The sequence below is a fragment of the Thermobia domestica genome, chromosome 1 (genome assembly GCF_964235325.1).
Source record: "Thermobia domestica chromosome 1, izTheDome1.hap1.1, whole genome shotgun sequence".
NCBI lineage: Eukaryota > Metazoa > Arthropoda > Insecta > Zygentoma > Lepismatidae > Thermobia > Thermobia domestica.
The window spans coordinates 116,732,282-116,756,471 of NC_137454.1; the positions used below are offsets into that span (position 1 = coordinate 116,732,282).

General features: G+C 35.4%; 1 protein-coding gene across 4 annotated transcripts in view; it reads left to right on the forward strand.

Annotated features, from left to right (window-relative positions):
- The window catches only part of sr (zinc finger domain-containing protein striped), a 619,548-nt gene that overhangs the window by 554,724 nt on the left and 40,634 nt on the right, over positions 1 to 24,190 (forward strand). The window contains exon 1 of one of the 4 annotated variants that reach the window (XM_081762160.1): positions 8,274 to 8,459. The exons of 2 other annotated variants lie outside the window; for them this stretch is intronic. The gene's annotated coding sequence lies outside the window, so the exon portion shown is untranslated. Of the gene's footprint in view, positions 1 to 8,273; positions 8,460 to 8,501; positions 8,856 to 24,190 lie in introns of those variants that run through there. One more of the 4 variants, XM_081762171.1, reaches the window with a different exon arrangement.

A 24,190-nucleotide genomic window follows, 5' to 3' on the forward strand; every position in this document is an offset into this window, starting at 1 on the left:
AAGGCAGAATACTTAATAATAATATCGAATGGAGAGCTCAGAATTGAAAAATTCACAAATAACACATACACACACACAGACAGCTAATTCAGCAGTAACGAACTTTTTAAGTTCGTTGAAAATCAACCAACTTGTTTTATCGTGTTAAAAACAGCGTCTTCTCTATTTGTCATTTTTTAATTAAAAACATTTTATAGTCAGAATTGATTAAGATGTGTTAGAACCCTTTCAAACTGAGTATAAAGAAGACAAGGAATTACACTATTTCCTCTCATATTTGCCTAGAGAGGATCGCCATAATATAATTATTCATAGGTAATCCGTCATATGTGGAAGATTATCAATTGCGGCAAGTTAAATAGGAGCTTCCACAGATTATTATTATTATCTACTCCGCTTTCTAAACAACCATGAATAAATTCTCATGTAACTAAAGCGCCTTGATTTGCTACTAAATTACTGGTCGACATACACTTACGCAAGATAAAAGATGTTCCATAAAGAACACAACAAAAGAGAGCTACAGGACGTCCGAGAAGTCCCCGTATCCCTAGGTTTGAGTATCACAGAGAGCAATGGCGGTGTAATTTTATTTTATTTATTTATTTATTTAGTAGACGCTATTGTTGATTACTTACTTATACGAGTTATGATTTGTATGTGCTCCATCGTGCTTCATCACAGGCCTACTACGCGACCTGTCTTTGACACATCCTAAAAGTAAACGTATTTCTTCAAATCAAGCAGGATTGCCTTACAAGGTGAGCCCTTTGCCCAAGCGACCTCTAAACACAGTCATATACTTGTGTCTTCATTGTTTGCCCTATGTTTGTTCGTTCGTGAACCCACACAAAATATGCCACTTAATTTGTTCATCAACTGTCTAGCTGCAACCACTCACATCAGCTACGGCTTCACAACTGAAATGCTTTACGTCAGAGTTCCCTATCTCAGGTAAAAAAAATTATCGATTTTAGTCTTTAAAGTTATCGCATATTACAGAAAAATTTCGTATATTCGTTTTGCACGTGATAATTGTCGAAACAAATGCTACTAACAAGTAATGCTGTAGAATCAAGTAATGCTACTAATAATAGCAATAATATATAATAAACTTATCTAGAATATCTTAAGTTTCAAAATCCAAATCTGCTTGACTCTCTTTCATAATTTATTTTTAAAATCCTTATTAAAACTACTCTGAACAATATTTTCCTCCTGTTACTGTAATTGAATTTAAAGAATGGATTCTAGGTTGTCATATGCCAATTCTCAAATCGTTATTGATTTATTTTAGCAGAAATGACTGTTAAAAACCTCAGTGTGTGTGTGTGTGTGTTTTATAATCATTTCACACACAATTTATTTGCCCATTCAAAAACAGCAAAACAGTGAGCGTTCTAAAATTATCGTATATTCACCTATTATCCCAACGGCATTATTGTATATAACATTAAGGCTTAAATTCTCGTATATCACAAGCGTGCTCTACGTGGCCTTAAGAGTCTTCATCCCGGCGAAATTAAAATACCGCTAATTTTACAGTAATTATGTGATATCTTCAAATAGATAAAAGATAATTGAAATATGGAACAAGAGCGCCCTAGACAATATTATTTTACGTGAGGTACCGTTATCACAAGTCGCCTAGCGGCTTTCCGTTTTCAGCTGTTTAGAAACGCGAAAATAAATGCCGATTTTCAAAATGGCTCAAAATCGAAAGCAGATAAGTGAGTCGTGATAACGGTTTCTCATGTAAAACAATATTGTCTAGGGCGCTCTTGTTCCACATTTCGATTATCTTTTATCTATTTGAAGATATCACATAATTACTCTAAAATTAGCGGTATTTTAATTTCACCGGGATGAAGATTCTTAAACACGGGAATATCAGACAGTGTTGTCCGTGACTATGAAAGCAGTGTTACCAATATCACAACTAAAATTACACTGACATTTTCTAAATGATGTTCAAACCTATATTGATAACGAGAACTTCTTGGACACCCTGTACTTTGGTATATCAGCCAGAAATATGAATGTTACATCAGAGAACAAAAACTTGTCAGATTTTAAAATACAACGTTACGCAATAATTGTGAACCAATATTAGCAAACAACTGAAGGGGGGGGGGGAATCACTAATTATTAAGAGCAACTATTCCTGAACATGGATATTATAGCAACAATTCATAGCAAAAAAGATTACAGTGGTAGAACATTCCAAGAAAGAGAAGAAGGAAACTTACTCAAGAATATATGTGTATTACGGAAACGAGGAAGAAAACACCCAGAGAAGACAAGATTGTGATGGAAAATTCGTGTAAAGAGAGATATTGACAAGTTAAAGACAAATAAAAAAAATTAGCAATAAACAAAGCAGATTGAAGATGGATTGTGAATGAACTTCCTAAGAATCACTGAAATAAGAAAGTAAAAAAATTATGTTGGAACAGTTATCTTATGTTCTTTCCAGCATTAATGAAACATGTGAAAATCACACTGTAAAATTCAAAGTGAGATCTTGCTCCCAAAAGATGTAATTGAAAATATAACTCCCATCCTGTGATTTGAATCCGGATCCAAGAGATTTCCTTCCAAAGCGACAGACACCACACCACAGTGAAAGAAAAGGAAGCTAGTAATAATAATAATAAAAAGTGTTGCTAGTTGTCTGCGCATGAGTGTGTATTCAGGAGTTATTCAATAAACTTGTCACACTATATACATATATATAGTATATGTCATTTGACGTAAGTGTATATGTTTGTTTATTTCGCATAGATAACTCTTTTATGCAGTTGTGGTTTATTCTTTGTTAGAAGTTGGCATCTGAATTATGAATGTACGTACTGTACGTATGGGGTTTTCAAAGACACAAACTCATATATGTATATATACATACATACATACATAGGTCTACATATCTATTACACGATATTACCAGGTAAGGGACGTTTGAGAAGAAAGGGAGGCAGAAGGTAAATACTTGCTGACACGCATGAGAGAGTACCATGTTGTAACATGGCGCCAATTTTGCGTCATTATAACGTACGTCACGCTCATTTTTTTGTTATTACCCTAACTGTGTCAGCTTCATTGATAATTTTTTTTAACCTGTCGTAGAGAAGGTTGTATTTTTCCTATTTGTTACTAGGTTACATGCTCATTCTTTTCTTAATGGAATATTTCATACAATGTATCTTCCTGTGTGACGTATGAAAAGTGTAGCGTAATTGAGCCATGCTTTATACATACTGTAGGGTCCACAAGGTGTGTTCTAGTGTCAAATATTCCACTAATGTCAAATATTCCACTAGTGTCAAATAAACAGTTATTAGGTTCAAGTTTCTTGTTAAAATGATTGTATAGTGTATCTAATGATACATGGAAATGCTTTAAACCAGTAACGGTCTATTTAACGTTATAATGCATAGTGGGCTAGGACAAAATAAAACTAGAGAGGGAATCGTACGAGACGAAATTGAGACTGACTCATTTCGAAAATTGTCGTGAAAATAATGTCTCGCCTCGAAAAATATATAAGCTATGTATCTATTGGCAGAGGTAAAAGTGAATCTGAAAAGGTAGGGGGATGCATGACATCATGCCGTCCCCCGTGCTTATTAAAAAAAAAAAAAAAAAAAAACTAGCTTATCTTTGCCCATTGTAATTTTCTAGGAAGTGGGGGATACCATAGATATTTTTCGGAAGTGGGAGGACGACATCCTGCAGCGTTCCCCTTCACTTTTACCCCTGTCTATTGGAAGAACTGTCTCTTCTCTATTTTGTCCCAAAATTCTGTCTCGTCTTGTGCGACCTCTGAAAAACCAATTTTTCTTTGGCCCCATTTGCTACATTTTTGTTCTATTCTACGCATCTTGTTTCTTGTTTTACGTATCTAGGCAGATCACAACCTCACGTATGAACATTTGAAAGTAACTCTGTGAAACCCCTGTATATTTCTACAAATCGGCCCGTTACCAAGTCGTGACTCACGACGTAGAATATCTTATGATGATTCCTCTTATGCGTGAAGTGGGGAAAAGGAACAAATCTAAATATTGGCGATTTGGAAGGAACTTTAGCATGGAGAAAAATGGAGAGAATTAGCTGGGTCGAGCGGAAAACGAATGAGAGGGTGTTACAAATGGTTTGAGAGAAAGGAATAATTTTACATATTATTGAAAAGAAGAAGAGAAACTCGTTGGAACGTTGACTAAGAAGAAAGTGTATGATAAGGGGCGTGCTAGAGGGTATGGTGGCAGGAAAGAAAGGGAGGGGCAAATGAGACTACAATTAATGGACGATATCAAAATAGAAAAATCGTACGTGAAGACGAAGAGGTTAGAGGAAGACTGTGGTGCATGGAAACTTCTCAGTTACGGCAAGTGACCAGCCAATAATGGCATAATACGTATGATGATGAGGAAAGAACATTCTCTTGGACCGTCTACTGTTTCTGCTTTATGGACGTTATATTAAAATCTGAAATTGTTAATTTTTTTTTTAAAAGTTCGAAAAATTTGACTCATCTGATTGGATTCGAGTTGATGATCCCTTTCAGTACCGAGCTTATATGAAAAAGCCTACAGTTTAAGATGAAATTCCCGATCTGATGTGAAAACCATTTACTTCTTCCTATCCAATATCTTCATTGTACGTTTAAAACCTAGCAACATGAACGCTGTATATTTATCCAAATATCCTTTCATGCATGCAACCCCACAAAGGAGATAATAATAAGTACATAGATATCCATGAAATAAGTAGCATATACCCATATATATATTTTTTTATTGTTCTTTCTTAAATGTTGAATGATGTCAACAAAGTAAGGACAGGTGTTGGATCACGAATCGGATCATCAGATAACCTAAACGGAGAGGTTAGCAGACCCACAGTATTGAGAACTGAGGGTTCGAGCCATACTGAACTTTTTGCTACGAGAGATACTTTACACTTGAAACAACTAGGAAAGCAGGAAGGGAAGGAATTTTGGAAGTCATTTGGTCAGTGCTTTTATTTTTTAAAAATACAATCCCTACTTAGGTGAAAATTTCAGTCACGATTGTGAGACACGGCTTTCGAATCTAGGACCTCTTGATTGCAGAGAGAGAGCACAAACCACACATCTATATTCGCTCGAAATTTATTAGTACAACACTCAACAAAAATATCTGTAATGATGAAAAGTACCGGTACTTAATCCCTGTCCTTGTACTTTCTGTTGCTGACTACTGGTCAGGTTATTATTGTTGTATGATAATCAATAACAAAGGAATGTGAGCCCCACCGCATCCCTCCTAAAGCTACATATTAATTCTTCAGGATCTCATTCCTACGAGAAGAGCAGAGGGTTTTTAAAATAACCTGATGTGCATTTGTGTTTCACCGTTGCACTAACTAAAGTTTTGTAATAACTACCATCACAATATATACAGCTGCTTCATTGTTCTTCATGACCATGGGTAATGTGCACGATTCTTGTGTGTGTGGTTCAGGGTTTAATTCCTGGTATTTACCTCAGATCCACACTCAATTAGGGTCTAAAAAGGGACATTGAAAATCCAATAAACTAATCAAGAAGCTACTATTCTGCAAGCTGCAGCTTAGGAACGATAAAATACAGTGTTTAATAAAGAACAAGCAGAATGGCACTAGTGTAATCTAGTTCTCATGCAGTTACAGGTTCTATTTTTTTTTTTTTTTTTTTAATAAATAATGAATAAGGACAGATACTAATATTACAGGGAACACTACATAGCATGCAGTCAAACTATTGAGCGAAATACACTTCTATAGGGAATGATTAAATATCAGTATAGAAAATCATACGTTTCAATACACTGTGTATGATTTTAATAAATGTATATATACACATACGCATATCCGAAGTCGAATTAAACAACGTAAATTCCTTGCACGGAGCTTCCGAAAGGCTTTTCCCGACAGCTGCTGCCAAATTAAAATATTGCATATTCATCAATTAACATCTCCATAAGAAACAGTCCGTATTTCTTTTATGATAGGTCTAAAAATATATTTATATAGAGAGGATTATCTAACTTAAAATATAGCCGCGAATAATTTCGCTTACGGTCAGCACCCGAATCGGAAACACTGCACGAAACCTACTGCGAGCACACGACTTTCCATCCTGGAGTTGTGTGCTCCAAACAGGCTTGAGCTGTTTCCCTTTCGGGACATTTCGTCATCGCCATTTCGGTCCACGTCGGCCTTGTTCGGTAAATATCGATGTACATCGGTGAGTGTCGTCGGAATGAAATTATACTTGTTGTGACAGTGTATCTATCTGCTGGAAAAGATGATTGGAATATTCCTAAATGAAATTGCGCGTTTTCTCTTTTTTTTTTTTCCTTGTTCCTTTTTTGGAGGTTATCTGTGTTCTGTAATTAGTAGAGTAAACTTTATATTTCACAACAATTAGTGTTTTAAAAGAAACGCAAAATTTTGACTATAATTAGAAATGGAAAGTTAATATTTCTGGCCATTTCTGGATTTTGAGATCTGTTAGTAGCAACGGTGATAGTTTTATTATTATTATTTACTTAGCTTGACAACTTAGGTGAACTATACATTTATTTTTAAAATTTAATAAAGTTAATCTTATTTCAGGATTTTTGTATTCCTGCTTCATTTGGTTTAGGCGTTAAATAAGATCTTATTATCTTTATGAGTTTAATCATTAAAGAACATTAATAATCTTATTTGAATGATCTTATTCTTATGGATGAACCCAGGGGTAAAAGTGAGGGGGAACGCCGTCCCCACATCGAAAAAATACGTACGGTGTCCCCCTAGTTTCTAAAAAATTACAATGGGCAAAGATACGCAGGGGGAACGGCCTGACGTCTTGACGCTACCTACCATCCCCATACCTTTTCAAATCCATTTTTTACCCCTCGATGAATCTATAATATTAAACAATCGGAAAGCTGTGCGATGATTTCAGAGATTGAAGACACTGACACGCTGTAGGACATGGATGGTCAATCTGCAATATACCGCGTCTCATTTCTTATCTCCAGAGTCTTCAATGTATGACTCAAAAACCTTTAAACATTAGTTTTCTGAAATTTTACCAGTCCACACTTACGTCGGAAACTTTACCACTGCGATTTTAAAAAAGTGTTACTATGTGCTGACTACCTCTGACATAAATATAAATATTTCCTTTGTTTTTTCTTTATTATTTTTAACCCGGTATTAAACCTGGAAACAATCGGGATCAACAGCTAGAACACCATCGCAACATGTATAACTTCAGTAAGTAAAGTATCTAATCAGAGAAGTAGAACCTATTTCCGAATTTCCTTACTACTAAATGCGTCGAATTTAATATGGAAAATCTGAGTTCGATTCTAGGCAGAAGTACATTTAGTTTGGACTGAACTTCGTAAAATATCTTCAGAAGTATGTGTAGTAGGTAAATGAGGTAAATTATTATTATTATTATTATTTTAAATCGTCATCCAGGGTGTATCTGAAATATAAGACAAGTGCGAATCATCTTTGTCCATTTGATAGGCCTATCTTTATTTTAAATTAAAGTATTTAAAAAATGTGATTTCTTAAAAAGAGGTGAGTGGCTATAATTTCTTGAACAAGACTAGCCCTATATATAAATACCCAGTGCACCCAGAAGTGAACTTAATACTTCCTAATACTCTATTACTGTATGCATATTTTCCTTTACTGTTACACGTATTTGTGAAACAGTACGTATGAAAAAAACTTGAAATTCCTTTTACATCACTCATTATGCTAATACATAAATATTACTAATATCCTTTATTCTAACATTTCGCAGAAACGATAAATGTATTCTTCGCTTCTGACACATCCAAGCGAATTGCGTAGCTCTAAAGATACATCTCATGTTTAAAATATGCCCATCTTCTTTAACTCAATAAACATACATATATATGTATCTGCGACTTACGTTAGTCTCACAAGATGAAAGTATTGTCGAACACTAAATATAGATCACTTATAGATAGATAGATGAATATAGATATTATTTTTGGTAATACAAGGTGGACACACTGAGTGTTAGCTGCTAGCGACGAAGGTCGTACAACGTGACGTCATCACCCGGATCCGTGAAGTGAGTGCCAGATAAAGACAGAATGTAGAGGGATAGGGGTAGGGGAATCGAGAGGAGGGGAGGGGGGAGACAGAAGTTCTTCTGACTGACTCTGAACACTTGCATATGTTTCGTATCCGATCAGTTGCTTTGCTTCTCTACACCGGGTAGCACGCCTACGAGACAACGATAGAAGTTTCGTCCGCCGGGCGTGCGTGCGTGCGCAGCGCATCAACGAGCATGTGGTTGTCTCCGCGCCGTCGTGATGTACGAAATCCGTTGGCGGTATAAGTGACGTCACATTGATACGACAGCTCCAAAAACCTGTAATGTGAATGTGTGGTTGGCGGTAAGTATATGTATCTGCATCACAAAACCCACCAAGCAAGCACCTCGTTCTGTCATATGTATAAGTGTGTGTGTATGTGTTAGTTAGTTGTAGTAGTAGTAGTCGTCGGCCGTCTTGTAGTAACAGGACTTGCACGTCATACATTTCAGTCATTCCGCCGATAATGCTTGGCGAGCGTAGTCGACATAAAGAGCGCTGGTCTCGGCGACTTCGAGTTCTAATCACGATCATCGTAATAAGCTACGTGAGTGATAACACGTGAAACAACGGCGGAACGGAAAGACATACCTGTTGCCCCTGAGGAAGATGTTGGTGTACCAGAGTCGGTACCAGGTACTAGCACTGGTACTGTAACATCAACGTCAAGTGATCGTGGTGTTGAACATCTTGACTGGGGTAAGGAAGATTATTCATTCATTCATTTTTTTTTTAATGAAGTTGTGTTGATGGGTGCTGCGGGTGGAAAGTTCATCGGGTGTCCTCGTGCGTTTCCGTCATTCGTTTTATGAATGAAAGTGTATGTGCGCGCTTGGATTTTTTTTTTTTTAATTCCACCTACGTACAATATGTAGCACATGACAATATCTCAACTAGTGATGAATGAAAATAAATCTTTTAACGAAATATACAAATATCAATGAAAGAAATTAATGAGTTAGTATATCATCGTGACGAAACGGAAAATAGTATCGGTGATCATGAATGACTGCGATATGTTTAGTGATATAAGAAAGATCTCACATGGTGCTTTCTTCTGTCATTGTGTGTCTGTGAATCATAAAGAGCGAGACTAACGACCGTTATTAGTATTATTATTTTTAAATGTTAAAAAATGTGTTTCTAGTGATTGAAGCAAGGACTCCAACCGAGGAAGAGATCTACTGCACAGATAAGTTTGCTTGTTTTCCAAACAAATCAACCTATTAGATACTTTTGTTATATTGATAGTATAATAGATTTTTATATCTGATTACTGATAGAGAACTCTTTGCATGTCGCCTTGTCAAGAGAGACTTTTTTTTTTGTTATTCCTTATGTGAGTGCTTCACTTGTAAATAACGAAAAAGTAGATAATTCGCTTTACGTTGTGCATGACAATGAAGTGAGATATTACATGAGCATACTCTGGTAAAATGCAAGCACTATATAATTTTTATGTTCAAAATACTGTAGAGTGAGTTAATTAATTTGAAGACATTTGAAAGACATTTGAACCAACTTTTTTTTTTTTTTTTCATTTTCAAGTTGGTTGTTCACCCTTTCCACATAACTATCTCGATATTTTGCCACTTGAGTTCAGCGTAATAATAAGTGTTGAATTCCTTTCTGAGTTGGCTGTTACACCTTCCTAAGAAATCAAGAACCTAAGAAAACTTTTTTTTTTCATGGGGAATTGCAGCACTAGATTATGAAATATTATCTCTAAAAAAATCTGAATTCAGTAGTAATTATCATGTTCATTTACTCCAATGAGCAAGCAGATCGTTATATTTCTGGACGAAATATACGTTCTTTTTTAAATTGTAAATTCATAAATGTTTTAGTAATCCCTATAATAATATCGAATATTGAATAATTTGAAAGAAAGCAATACTAGTTGATGTGAATAATACCATGTAGCGCGCGTGTCTTTGCTGCCTCATGATCAGGGGTTGGATTTTCGGTGGGGACGAAAAATAATGAGTAGTAGACGGGGATTTACAGGTAACTAATTCCGATTTATAACACTAGAAATAGTAGTGATGGCAATAGATAGCAAAACCGTCTGTTCGGCCATAAACTTTTCCTAGGATGTAACGCTAGGAAATTTTAATTAGCTTATTGTTTAATATGGGCGCTTCTGTATAGTTGAAAATTTAGTGTGCGTGATCCCGGGTTCGATTTCTAGTATAAACATAAATTTTCGGTATAGTCTCGGTATCATAAGCAGGGAATCGTGGATCGATTTGAGTTTAGAGGTAGTGTGCTCTACTCTAGAAAGCCAAAACTTGCCAATGGAAACTGATGTGCTGACCATGGATCACTCAACTAAAAATGCTGTATGGTCGACCATAGTCCTCCATAATCAGGAGTCATTCATTTTTAGGGTTCGGGTGCCGAAGGCGCAAAGTCAGATGCTTATTAAGTCACTGTGGCAAAATTTTTTAGAAGTGCATATAATGTGTTGGAAGTGTATATACTGTATACAGTGCTTCTCTTCTGAATGATTAAATGGTAGTAAGGCTCTCATTATGTTATTATTTCTACATGATTACTTTAGTTAGATGTTTGTCACCAGTTTCCATTAACATTACTTTTCTTACATATATTGGTCTTCTTTCTTAAGTAATTGATGCTACTTGTGCACTTCTCAAGTCGCAGCACCTCTATCTATATATTAAAATGCTAGGTTTATATGTTTGTGGTCAAGAAAAGTTTACATGTTTGTGGTCAATTCTTTTCGACAATGAGATTTCGGAGAGTACAAGCTCTAAAAACGTGGTCTATTTCAAATTTTGTGTACACCTGCCAGTTTTCATTCAAATTTTCAAAAACAGTGTTGTTATTCTTCTAATCAACATTTTAAGAGAAATTTTGAGCCCATTAGATTAACATTGTCGCTAGGCCGAAGCTAAAGTTCTTATCCTTGTGTTACACAACCAGTAGAAGAGTTCCGTATGAAGGGTTGACGGACATTGGAGGCGCGTTGCTAAAATCTGAATAACAAATCCTATTGCATGTAGGCAACTTCAAAGGCCTCAAGAACTACAATGTGGCGTGTTCAGACGAATATGGATTTATAAAGGAAAAACTCCATTTGACATCATAGTTTGCCACAGACTCAAACATCTACATATTAAAAGCTACATTTATAGTTTTCTCCTTTTGTAAGTCGTCTTGTTATTTACTTGTGTGTGTAAAGGGAAATAGATAAGATATAGTGAAGAAGTGGGAAGGAGACCATGGTCATATCAGAAGAATGATGCTCTGAGTAGATATCGCAGATTCAGCTAGTTCTTCTTTGAAATTTGACAGAAGTCTCCCTAAGCAACAAAAAATTTAACCATGGCTTTTAGCTGTATTCACTCTATCGTTCGTATCATATATTGACAAAGATGAAACCGATATTCATATGATAAATATAACCACTATGGAAGTGACTTAATTGGATATGTTCATTTTGACAGGTAAAAGAAAGAAAGGGGAAAAAAGAACTACTTCCTAGCTTAAAAGCAAGAACAGGATTACTGAACTAATATGGGACAAGTAAATTAAAAGTATATTTTTATGGTTGTCTAAATGTGATTCCGCCCATATATAGTGATGAATAAACAAATTGGGTTTATATGGCATTCTAAAAGAGATTGTTGTTGGTACGTTAGAACCTGAAGTATGCAGATTACAATCCTGAAATCTTAAACAATATTTTTTCCAGTCCTATAGTAGTACAGCCCTATTTAATATAAGATTTTTTTTAAAAAAAAAAGAGAAAAAAACTAGTTACAACAAAGTATGTAACGAGTGTCAAGCTTTATAAAAATAACAATAATAATTAGTGGCAATGACGAATAATCACTGTTATTTTAATATCAGATGTAGTCTGTGTATTTGCTTTATGACAGTATGTTTGACAATCTTTCATTGTAATCTTAGACTCAAAATCGTACTTGTATTTAATTAACAATTTTAAGTAGTCTTGTCTGAGTCTTCAACCTCAAGGCAGGTTATAAACTATTCACCTAACGTGGCTAGGTAGAGTCACTGGGAATGTAGGATGGCTAGTTCTTTGCTTCTAGTTCGAAAGAATATAAGGGAAATTAGAAATTAGAGGGTTCTTGAGCGAAGGGATAGATTGAAAATGAGGATTAGGGTTTTAAGAACTGATTAATTATTGCACTATTACTAGATATTGTCTTTGGCGCAATCTGTGTCTAAAACAGCCTGTGGACACCTCTGGTTATATGCAAATCTATTTATTTTTTCTTTTTGCTTGTAAGCATCCGACTTCTGTACTGATTATATTAGAATTGTGCTGTTAAGGATTAGTAACATCTATCTTTATATACTAATGTAATGTAAATTAGTGATCTTACGTACAGTCCCCATTGGTACGTTGTATACAACTGAGTGGAGAATGATTCTAAACAGTGGCGAATGTAGAAGGTAAAAACTGTTGGGGGGGGGGGGGGGGGCAGGCAGAACCCAGATTCATGAATTTACTATAAACTTTCAAAAAAAATATATAAAGAATAGCTTCAATTATTTTTGTCACTTAAAAAACTGGGGAGGGGGCCTAGGTCCTTGGCCCCGTGCTAGATCCGCCACTGATTCTGAAGAACTCGGTAAAAGTCTAGCTTCTGTGATATAATGGGTTACGTTTCTTCCTCAATAAGATACCCAGTAGGTTTGAGCATTAGCGAGTATTGTACTTCTGTATCCCTAGGGAATATCCAACAGTTACTTTAAACCAAGACCTTACCCAATCAGTTATTCATTTATTAAAGAAATTCGAAATACTTGTGAAATCATTTTACATTTGAAACAACTGATAATAAAACTTTGGAAGGTAATTTGCAATGCCAGTGAGTAGGCCAGGGCCTACGTATTACAGGTGTCATCGCGACACTTAGTTGGTAAGACGAGAGCGAGAAATTTCCACGAGATTTCAAAAAGAAATCTCCTGATTGCGAAGCGGAAAACCTGTCCATCCACTTACACACACGGCTGTATCCTGTTAAGATTTTCAAGTCATAAAATCAAGTATTAAGAAATTCATTTTTCCAAAGGGTAGAAGTTGACAATATCGTAATATAGGTAAAACGGTGATATGTTATATTAGCATCTACGAGGATATACCTGTCTTTGTGTGGAGTTGGAAGGTTTATGCATATCCTACGTTTATACATATCTTCTTGGCAACAGAGAATGAATCATTGGCAAACATGCTGTCGAAAGAGAGTTCGTTAAATTACAGTTTAGTGTAATACGTACAACATGAATAATTCTGATATTAAAATAACAATTGATGAACATTTATTTTAATTGCTTTTGTTTAATTGATATAATTTTAGATCATTCATTATACATTAGTGCAGTTAGCATGCAACGTTAAAAGTGAATGCATTGCAGTTGGCTGTAGTGTTTCGTGTTGTTCCTTCTTCTTTGGCGCCATAACAATAGTAACCAAAATGACCAGGTGCGATTACATTTCATTGTCATTCTTATTAAGAGAAACTCATGAGCTTGTTGGTAATGGCTATATCCTTCGTTGCTAGGAAGTTCCCATTATATAATACATTTACTTCCCATTCTTATCAAAAATTATCCTAGTAGTAATGTAATCATAATGAATTATAGAAAAAATGAAATGAAATCTTTCTGAAATGAAAAAATGAAATGAGTTTTACGTCCCACGATATGCCTGCTAGGCTAAAGGAGACGGTGATGATGAGTAATGAATGAAATGGTGGAATGAAGAATGTGGGAGGAAACGGGAGAACCCCGAGAAAACCCACGTACACAGTGTTTGTCCACCACAATGTTCACTTGGTGGGGGCTGCGATCGAACCCGGGACCCCAAGCACCAGAGGTGAACGCTCTACCACTGAGCCACTGCGGCCCCAATGAATTATAGAATAATAATCGAAAACTCTCTGCTTCCAAAAACCTTACTTATAATTCCGGATTCCATTCTTTTATTGTGATTTCTTTCCCGTTACATCTTCGAGGCACTTTCAACGCAAACATAACTATAATTTCTTTGTCATAATGAGATATTTTCCTAATTATTAAATGAAGATATTTTGGGTAAAGTGCATTTTATTACAAAACAAGATTTTGAGTTCATTGTATATTCTAGTTATTATTATTATTATTATTATTATTATTATTATTATTATTATTATTATTATTATTATTATTATTATTATTATTATTATTATTATTATTATTACATAAAACAAATTGCCGACTGACTTAAATGTCCTACTTGAACTTTAGTAACATTGAACAATCACCCTTTCCGTAGAGCACGCGCAGGGGTTTCCATTGGTGAGCGCGTGCGTGTTGCTATGCTGAAAACGAGACGCAAGAATCCTCCCTTCTCCCTCGATCTGTTAGGAAACAGGTGGTCCAGTTCATTCATAAAGGAGCGATCGGGCGACAGCACTTTCACACAGTTTTTTTTCCTTATTTATATATATTACACAGTTGTTCCGTATATGGAGATGAGCTGGATTTCAAAACCCAAGCATGGTTTCTCCTATTCAAATCCCCCCGTCTTCCCCTTTACGTATACATATTTCCTCATACATCACTAACTGAATATTAAATTCCACCTTTGATAAAGAATTTCCATTACTTATTAATTGGACATGTGAAATATTTCATTGTTATCTTTCATATGACCAAATTGTACATTTCGTTTGTAGTGTTTTTAGTTGTTGTTTCGTGGTTTCGTTTCGCAGATGTGTTACTGTTTCTGTTCCGCCGCCTCTCTTTATGTTCTTTTTTCTTTTCTTTTCTTTTTTCCCTCCAAATTGAGAATACCTGTTGCTCCGATGTTCTTCTGTTTGTGTATGCATGTCTTATGGGTTGTGTGACATTCAGTGGACGACACGAAACAGTAGGTTGCATAGTCAAGTCAGTGAGTCGCTTTCAGTTTCTCCTTTTTTTTATGGCGTCGTTCGTTATGTTTTTTTCTAAGGAAGAGAGCTTTAGAGAAATTCTGATTGTTGTCTACAGCAGATATATTGGGGCGCTAAATCTTCAAATAAATTTAAGAAAGTAGAAAACAGTTTCTAAAGAAGAATAAAATTGGTTGAAGCTTTTCCCAGGAGCCAGTTACAAAAGGGCATGCCTTTTGTAGCATATCATAACAAATATACCCGTACAAACTTGCAGCAGGCTTGTCAATGACAACTTGTAACATTACAATAAGCTGATCATTGGAATTTACAGGAAGCTTTCATGCCAGTCAATATTATTGTGATAGTACCTACGTTTACAGCAAACTTGAATTAAATTGACTCGTTACCTACTTAGCACCTTATAAATTTCTACGTTGCCTTATTACGTACTAGCGGCGCACCATCCATGGAAGCTGCGAAAAAAAGCGACGCTTCCTTGAATAAACCAAAAATGAATTAAGAATAACTCATAATTAATACAATAATAATTTAAGATATAATACCTTAAATATTCAGAGAGGTATATTAAAAATTATAGCTTCCCTAAGTAGAAAACTACAGTACGTCTTTGCTTACTACTTATCAGTGGCGGATCCAGGGGGTAGATCGGGGCGATTGGCCCCCCAGAAGAGGAAACTTTCTTATTTTATATATAAAAATAAAACCCATCCCAGAGTTTAAAACTATTAAAAGTAGCTCTTAGTAGCAGTATGACAACCCACCGCCCCCCCCCCAGAAGTCGGTCCTGGATCCGCCCTGCTACTTATACGGATTAGGACTAAATTTCTTCAATAAAAAATATAACGGGAGACAACACGATAAAAGTTACATAACTCAGCTGCGCAATTTATTGGAATCTTACTGTATGCTTTGGGCAAAACCTCTGAACCCCTTTCAAAAAGATACAATTTTGGTTTAACTTTAGGGCAGTAAGTTTAAATAATTAGATATATAAGCTCAACGTTTATAGCCCCAAGTCAAGAGAACTTCAAATTTGATTTAACCTTATTTCATTAACTTTAACTGCATAGGATAAACTTCAGCGATTTATCACGTGTAATTTCAGTCTGCTAAGCCAAATTTTAAGGTAAATGTCAAATTCGACTCAAATTTTGTATTAAACACAATTTTGTTAAACTAGATAAATTGAAGCTTACGTGCGACATGTTAAAGGATTCAAAGTAAAGTTTATGCATTTTTGCTCTTGATTCAAATCACTTTCTATCTTGATGAATCCTAATGTTAATTTTTAATTTATTCCTAATGTTCTTAATTTAAATATAGTCTGCAGATAAGCGTATCAATATATCTTATGCACTTCGGTGCCTAAAACAGTCATAACCCTCCTTTCTTTCTTTTTATTTTTTTCCAATGCATAAAATTTTGAATCTCAAAATTTATCCGATCTTGTTTCAGTTAATATTAAATGTGTGTTGCTGCATATCGTCTGTAGAATGTAGTTTACATAAAAGGTACTAAAATATTATGTAGGGTCCATATATTGTTCGGATAGCTCTCTAATGTATAAAATATCTATACTAGAGTGACACATCTACATTTCCTAAATCAGAAATATTTCTGGGCTTTATTTCTGTACAAAAATTATAAGACATTTCACTTATGCATTTATTCATTATCTGTTAAATCGAAAATGAAATATTTTAGTTTTACGTAGAACGTTTATGCCGGCTAGCCTAAAGGAAACGTTGATGATAAGAAATAAATGCAATGGTTGTATGAATAAAGTGGGAGGAATCGGGAGAACCCCACGATGTTTGTCCACCACAAAGTTCACTTCATGCTTGGTGGGATCGAACCAGGTACCCCACAGCAGAGGTGAACGCTGTATCACTGAACCACTGTTGCCTTCATTTATTAAATGGAGAACCTAAAAGATAACTAATGTCTTAATTTTCCAAGGTGATAGTAGACATTGGTGACAAACTTTATTAATGTAGACATTTCTCATTACTTACAACCTAGAGGAACAATCTCTTCAAGACTTCTCTACTTGACATAATTTAAACTTGATGTTAGGTAACTACTGTTATGTATGAACAACCACATAATATACCACAGACTAGCAGTCTCATGGCAATTTGGTTAGCGTACGCGACTTCGGTGTGGGAGACCTGGGTTCGATTCCCGGTGGGAGATTATACAGTTCGTAGCCCACGTTAGCTCGCTAGGTCCATGTCTCATATAATCACAGTGCTGAAAGAGATGATAAACTCGAATCTAACCAATACACCGTAGACAGCCACGTCATACATGGGTGTACTGTTGGATTGTGTAATATGCCAGGAGAAGTCAAATAACGACAATGTTCCTTATACATTTTATTTTGCAATTACAGTATGTTTAGACTGTGTTCTTAAAGTACAGTCACCAGTTCGTTTCATGACTACTTTTAACATCCGCTACCGGTAGGTCTACAGTCATGCAATCATAAAATTACCCTTAGGATGAGCTCAATTTTGCATTCCAAATGCTATTATCTAATACATTTGAATTCGCCCTTTTAAATTATAATCTTTTTGCCGGATATAAACAAATTACCATGCTTGTGTATATAATAGGTTGACGTGTGAAGTTTTCGCTTTGTACACTGCAAAAAATAAAGAAACTACTTTTAGACACAGTAGGAAACTTTACACATTACTGAACACCTTCACAGTGTCGGACTGGCCAATTGAGGGCCCTTGACGCGAGTCCTTAAAGGCCCCCCATATATATATATATATATATATATATATATATATATATATATATATATATATATATATTACTTCAGTTACTTAGACAGTTTTTACGCAGTTCTTCACTTGATGAGGCGATCAAATCAATTACTTAAATTTCTTTATCTACATACTGGAATAAATATATTTCTCTAAACATAAAAAGTAAAGGAGACCAATGGTTTTGACTTATCATAGAACTTAGTCTAGTTTTAACAATTTTCAATTTAGAAAATGCCCTCTCATATGTGAGTTAAGTATATGTAACTTGATCGTGAAAATTCAACCAAGGCCTACAGGTCTCGTGATACATGCGGGGCCCCTAGGGCCTCAGGCCCTTGGCGATCGCCAAGTAGCCAACGTGGCCAGTCCGGCACTACACCTCCAGATTACACATATTCACCCCTTTGAGACACTATGTTTTCCAAGTATATCCCAGATGTATTTGCAAAATGTGTCATTATTTTGTTTTCGAATTGTTCGCCGAGAAGAAGTGTTTAAATATATCATACTAGATACTATTTATCGAGAATTAACGCTTTTGGACACGCGAAGCACACTTTATAAACACTATTTCATGAATTTTCCCCTCAACATCTGTACTAAAAGTGTTTAAATGATGGTTTACTTTTTTTTTTACGGTGTAATTGAAAGATTAAAATCCTACTATCCAGAAAGTTTCATCAGGCCCATAAAGTACACATTTCATGTACTGTATTTTGTATTCTGTCCGTGCCGTACTAGTCTGTTTTATTTATATTTAGTCGCATTTCGGATTATTTCTTTCCAACTTTGAGGGCCTAGCTGTATACCTCTACGCTTATTTATTTAATTGAACACTTGTACAGAAGTAATCCGTGTATCTTTTCCATAAAAGAACTGATTCATTAATGTGTTAAACTCGAGTTTGACCTGTGCTAGTAAAGCTTATACAAAATAGTGTAATCAGTTTTACGGATTTTTTTCATAGACAAGTATTCGTGAATAAGAAAGAATCATACAATACAACATCCGGTAACAAAAGTTAGCGAAGCGAAGATATTTTTACGTCATTGCAGGACAGGAATGAAATAACATTATTACTACCGCTACAAAATGTGTCCAAACATGTCGCCATAATCTTTTTGTCCTTTTATTATTTATTTCTTTGCAGTGTCACTTTATTATGATCTGCTTCCGCTTTAGATGCATTTCCGATCGGAGATTCTGGTTGTTTCGAGCTCTTTGATAGTCTTTGTGCTTCAGTTATTTTTCATTTAAAGTCGCACGACGTGCTAATAATTAATAGATATTACAATATCATATTTATTTTCGTAATAATTAATGTCAGTCCTAGTTGGGCAGAAGAGGGAAGGAGCTTTCTTCAAACGCACAATAGGACTTATGATGGTAAACTAAATTTTATGAAGTTCGCACGATGGCTCAGTGGTAGAGCACTAGGGGTGGCCACAGGTCGAACTAAAACTCGACTCTACTCGAAACTCGAGTAGAATTCGAATCGAGTCAAAGGTAATTTTCTGAGTCGAGTTCAGAGCCGAGTCGAGTCTAGTTTGTTAAATGGCTTGGTCGTTTAGCTCGTTTCAACTCGTTTTGAAATCATGGCCTGATTAGATTGGAAAGCGAAAGCCATGAGAAATGTAAGCAGTAATGTGGAATACTTTTAGTGTTGCTCACGACAGGGAACACTACTCGCATCTCGTCTCGTATCGATAACGAGACGATAATAGTTTGTTTCATATAACGAGACAGCCTCAGATGTCGTGAGCACAAACTGTGTATTTCCTACTATCAAGGTATATACTGTAGTTCTTACCATCAAGGCTGAGATCTGCAGGGTCGAATTTTTGGGCCCAAGCAAAAGCCCAACCCGGGTAGTGATATCAACCGGATCGGCTCAGTGCAACTGAGCGAACAACTCTAGTTGGCTCTGTTGGGTGAACTGTTGGTTCAGTTTACTTCTCGGATCGGCTCGTTAGTGAATGAACTGTGAGCCGAGCCGTTGACAACCTTAAACCCGGGCCGAGCAGTTTTGAACATGTTTGACCGGCACCCTATAACTTTTAAAAATTTTTGGCTTGAGCCCGAATACTTGTTCCTCTGGAACTCAAACTCAGAAGCTTATGAACAATGTCTTTGCCTGATGAGGACTTCTCGACTACCGAGATCGGTAGTCAACTAGTTTTTAGTATTTAGTTACAAACCGCCAATTTTTCATGGTTGTACAAGGTGTCATAATAATAATAATAATAATAATAATAATAATAATAATAATAATAATAATAATAATAATAATAATAATAATAATAATAATAATAATAATAATAAGTTGTAGTAGTAGTATCATTGATGATTATATTGCCTATGTAGGATACTTGAAGAGAGTACTTGAAACTACCCACAGGATTTAGCTCGATTTGGCTCATTTTGGTTCGACTCTACTCGAAACTCGATCCGAATTAGAGTCGATTTGGGTGAAATTTTTCGAGCCGAGTTCTCAAGTCGAGTTCAAAGATGTCTATTTCAAGCCGAGTCGAGATTGAAAGAAAACTCGCTCGTGACCATCCTTATAGAGCACTTACTTCTGCTACCTGTGGTCCCTGGTTCGACCATCGGCCAACTAAGTTTGTGGTAGACAATATTGTGTCCTTGGGTTTTCTGGTGTACTCTCATTTCCTCCTACCTTATCCTTTCACCAATTCGTCCATCATAATACACTTGCCTTAATTATCCGTCTCCCTTAGCCTAAAGGGCATAATCCTGAAAGTTAAGTTTAAAGATTTGATCTTCATTTTTTTTTAATTTTATAAAAAATGATAAGTGTATATTGAGTTATACCCATATGTTGTCAGGTGGTGGTCTCTGATTTCGGAATCTATCAAATATGAAATTCTACTTCATTATCACTTGGTCTTCTGCGCTACAGAGAGAGAGAGAGAGAGAGAAAAGAAAAAAGAAAATAAGATCCGTTCATTCCCAATGCATTTTTATATGAAATTTGTCTCTTTTTATTGGAATAAGCCAATAATGGCTCTTGATGGAAACCACATCGGTAAAAAAGAAAAAGAAAAGCTCAGGGAAGAACACTTATGAATTAATTCTTGTATTCCTATACTCCATTCGTGTATTGTAATTGTAAGATGTAATTTCTCTCTAGAGCCGCCACTGATCTAAACTTTAAAATATCGTAGAATGGGTTGTGAACTAAAGTTGTATTTAGAATGGATATTTAGGTCACATTCTCTCTCTCAGACCACGAAATTCTCAAATAAAATAAAATAAAATTGTAATTCATTTTAAACACCTGGTAAATATTCAGTTCTTTTATTTTGAAGCAAGCCTCTACTATTCCACATGGCATGGATTTTGTATCTGTAAGTTTGTGTCTCTATTCCTTGACGACTTTTGTCCGATTTATTATCCTTCTTTTAGGCTTCTCAAATAGGCTATATATATATATATATATATATATATATATATATATATATATATATATATATATATATATATATATATATATATATCGTAATCACTCATTTCAAATTTTCATAGATCGGTAAGAACAATTTCTAGTGGATGTACTGTTACAATACACGTATGATATTAGCTAACATAAAACCTGAATTATTTTATTATCAGAACATTTGTTTTTCTTTTTTGATTTGAACGCCCCACGATTATGCACCGAGGCAAAGGAAGACGGTGATGATGAGACGGATGACACTTATGTAATGACGAAAGTGGGTGGAAAGACGCGAGCATCCTGAGAACGTTGTTTGCTCACTACAAAGCCCACTTGGCGGGTGCTAGGATCGAACCAGGGACCCCACCGAGCCATTGTGACGCCCTTATACGTATCAGAGCAGATCCAATATTCTCAAATGTTATTATTAAGCCTATCTAGTAAAGTTGGGTTGCTTACAAAGCACGCTTATGAGGAAAGAACTAATAATATCTTAATAATAAATTACGAACACCTAAGTCTGTTCGTCACGCTTATCGAAATAATAAATAGTCACAAGATCGATTGTCGAAACCTGCGTTATCTGATGCATTTTACCTATTTCGAACTTCTATTTAGTGTAAGATAGTTATGCGTTAATTGTCAAGTAAAATGCAATAGCATTCCTAATGTGCAGATACGGTTTTTCGGCACTTTTCCAAAGTGTATTTTGATTCATTGGCCATGTGCTTTGTACAAGATTTTTGGTGCTGAAATTCTTGAGTTACCCAAACATCTAAACTTTAAAAATGTTTTCTATGCGCACTTTGGCTCCATTATCTACCCCCGATTGAGGCACATGTTTAGACCCAACAATAAAATATACAATAGGTCCTATGTCATGTAACTACAGGTGGACGCGGTGACTCAGTGATAAGAGTATCTACCTCTGGTACAAAGGATTCTTCATTCGATCCCAAAGCCAATGCGAGTTTGTGGTGGACAGCGTTGTGTCGTTCTTTTCTCAGTGTTCTTCCGTTTCCTCCCACACTAATTCAACCGATTATAACATTATCATTCGTTTTCAGTAATCATCCATCTCCTTTTGCCTACAGGGCAAAATGGTGATACGTAAGACGAAAAATCGTATTTTTCACGTAGATACAGTAATGAATAAAATGATTATTAACCTCCAGTCAAGTCATACACGTACAACTGAAATATAAGACACCAATAAGATTTTCTCGATATTTCACTAATTTTAAAACGTGCCACCATCTTAGTATAATAGCACATGCTCCTTCATGAGTTGTATTTTTTTTAAATGCAATTCTAATATTCACCTTTGCTCATTCATCTGAACAACGATTTTTCTCCGTATCTACTTTATAAAGTAAGAAAAACATCTTTGTCACTTCCTGTGTTATAAATGTTATTGAACTTTTAAGAGAAAAGATAAAAGATTAATAATTCCCTCCTTCCTGGCATCTTATCAGTTTGTTTTATCGTGATTATTATTACTGTTCATTTCAATATTAAAACACACACACGTATCAGTATGTAATTTTCATATCTAGTTTTAAGTGAAATTACTTCGATTTCAAAGGAATTTGAGATAAAAGAAAATGTTCTGTAACTTCGGGAATTTCTTCTTATAATTTGTAACAAATAATATTGTAGATACTATAATACTGAAATAATACTTTATACAGATCGCAGCAGGGACACTACATTTCCTCAAGAGCTTTAGGCGTAACCCACAAAATTTACCATTCAGCTCTCCTCCCTCAAATGTGCCTTTCTTTCCTCCAAGTACCATTTTTAATGAAAAATTATGAACCCCAAATAATCTCATAGGCACAACTTGCGCTCTAAATCTCGCCTGCGGGCATCTCGGGATTGCAGAAGTCACAGCTTTACAAATCAGGGTATAAATCATGTGAGAACATAAAAAGAATGGTTAAGCCGTCAAAGACAGTCATGGGTTCGAATCTGCTCAAGGTATAGGTGTTGTGTGGTGCAAACTGTAAACTAAAAGTTAAAAATATAATAAATAAACAAAGAAACGAAATATTGAGAAATAAAAGATGTACTTATATGATCTACAAAATAAAGGCTAAGAAAAACTGAGATTATTCGTGGCTATATGATTACGAGTGGCGTTCACTAAGTTTTGTACAGATGGTTGTAATATTGTTATTAATTGCAATATAATGGCTAAATTTTAGATGAACATAGTTTGATACTTTATCTACAAGACCATGTTACTCAATGTTCTCCATCTGCTGTGATACATCTCATTCAACGTTCTTTCCATGTTTTGAATTCACTTTAGTAATATTCAGGTGGCCGAATTTTACACCAGTGTTTCGCACAAGAAATGAAAGTCTTGTTACTGTCGAATTTCTCGCAGGTGGGCTTTCAGATGACTTAACAGGAAGAAATCTGAAGGATCCAAGTCCGGACTATGTGAAGACTGAGGGACGATTTCCCATCCCAGTTTCATGATTTTCTTCTGTGTCATCGTAACTGTTTGAGGATTTAGCATTGTCATAATGGAGTTTGATAACCTTACCTTGTAGCTTCAGTCTCTTGGTCTGAAGAGCATGTTGTATCTTATCCACTGACAAACTATAACGTTTTCTGTTAATTGTGGAGCTATGTTCCAATAAATCTATGATCATGATGCCACACTGATCCTAGCAAAAGGAGGAGACCATTTTCTGATCTGATCTGGAAAGTCTAAGTTTTTTTACACTGCTGCAATCAACATTGGATACTGCCGCGGTCCAGTATGTGATTCCCATAAACCAGAAGCAACTTTCTATGGGTTGATGAGGCTGATTCATCACCTACTTTAGTGATCATTCTGGTTTACCTGAGAAC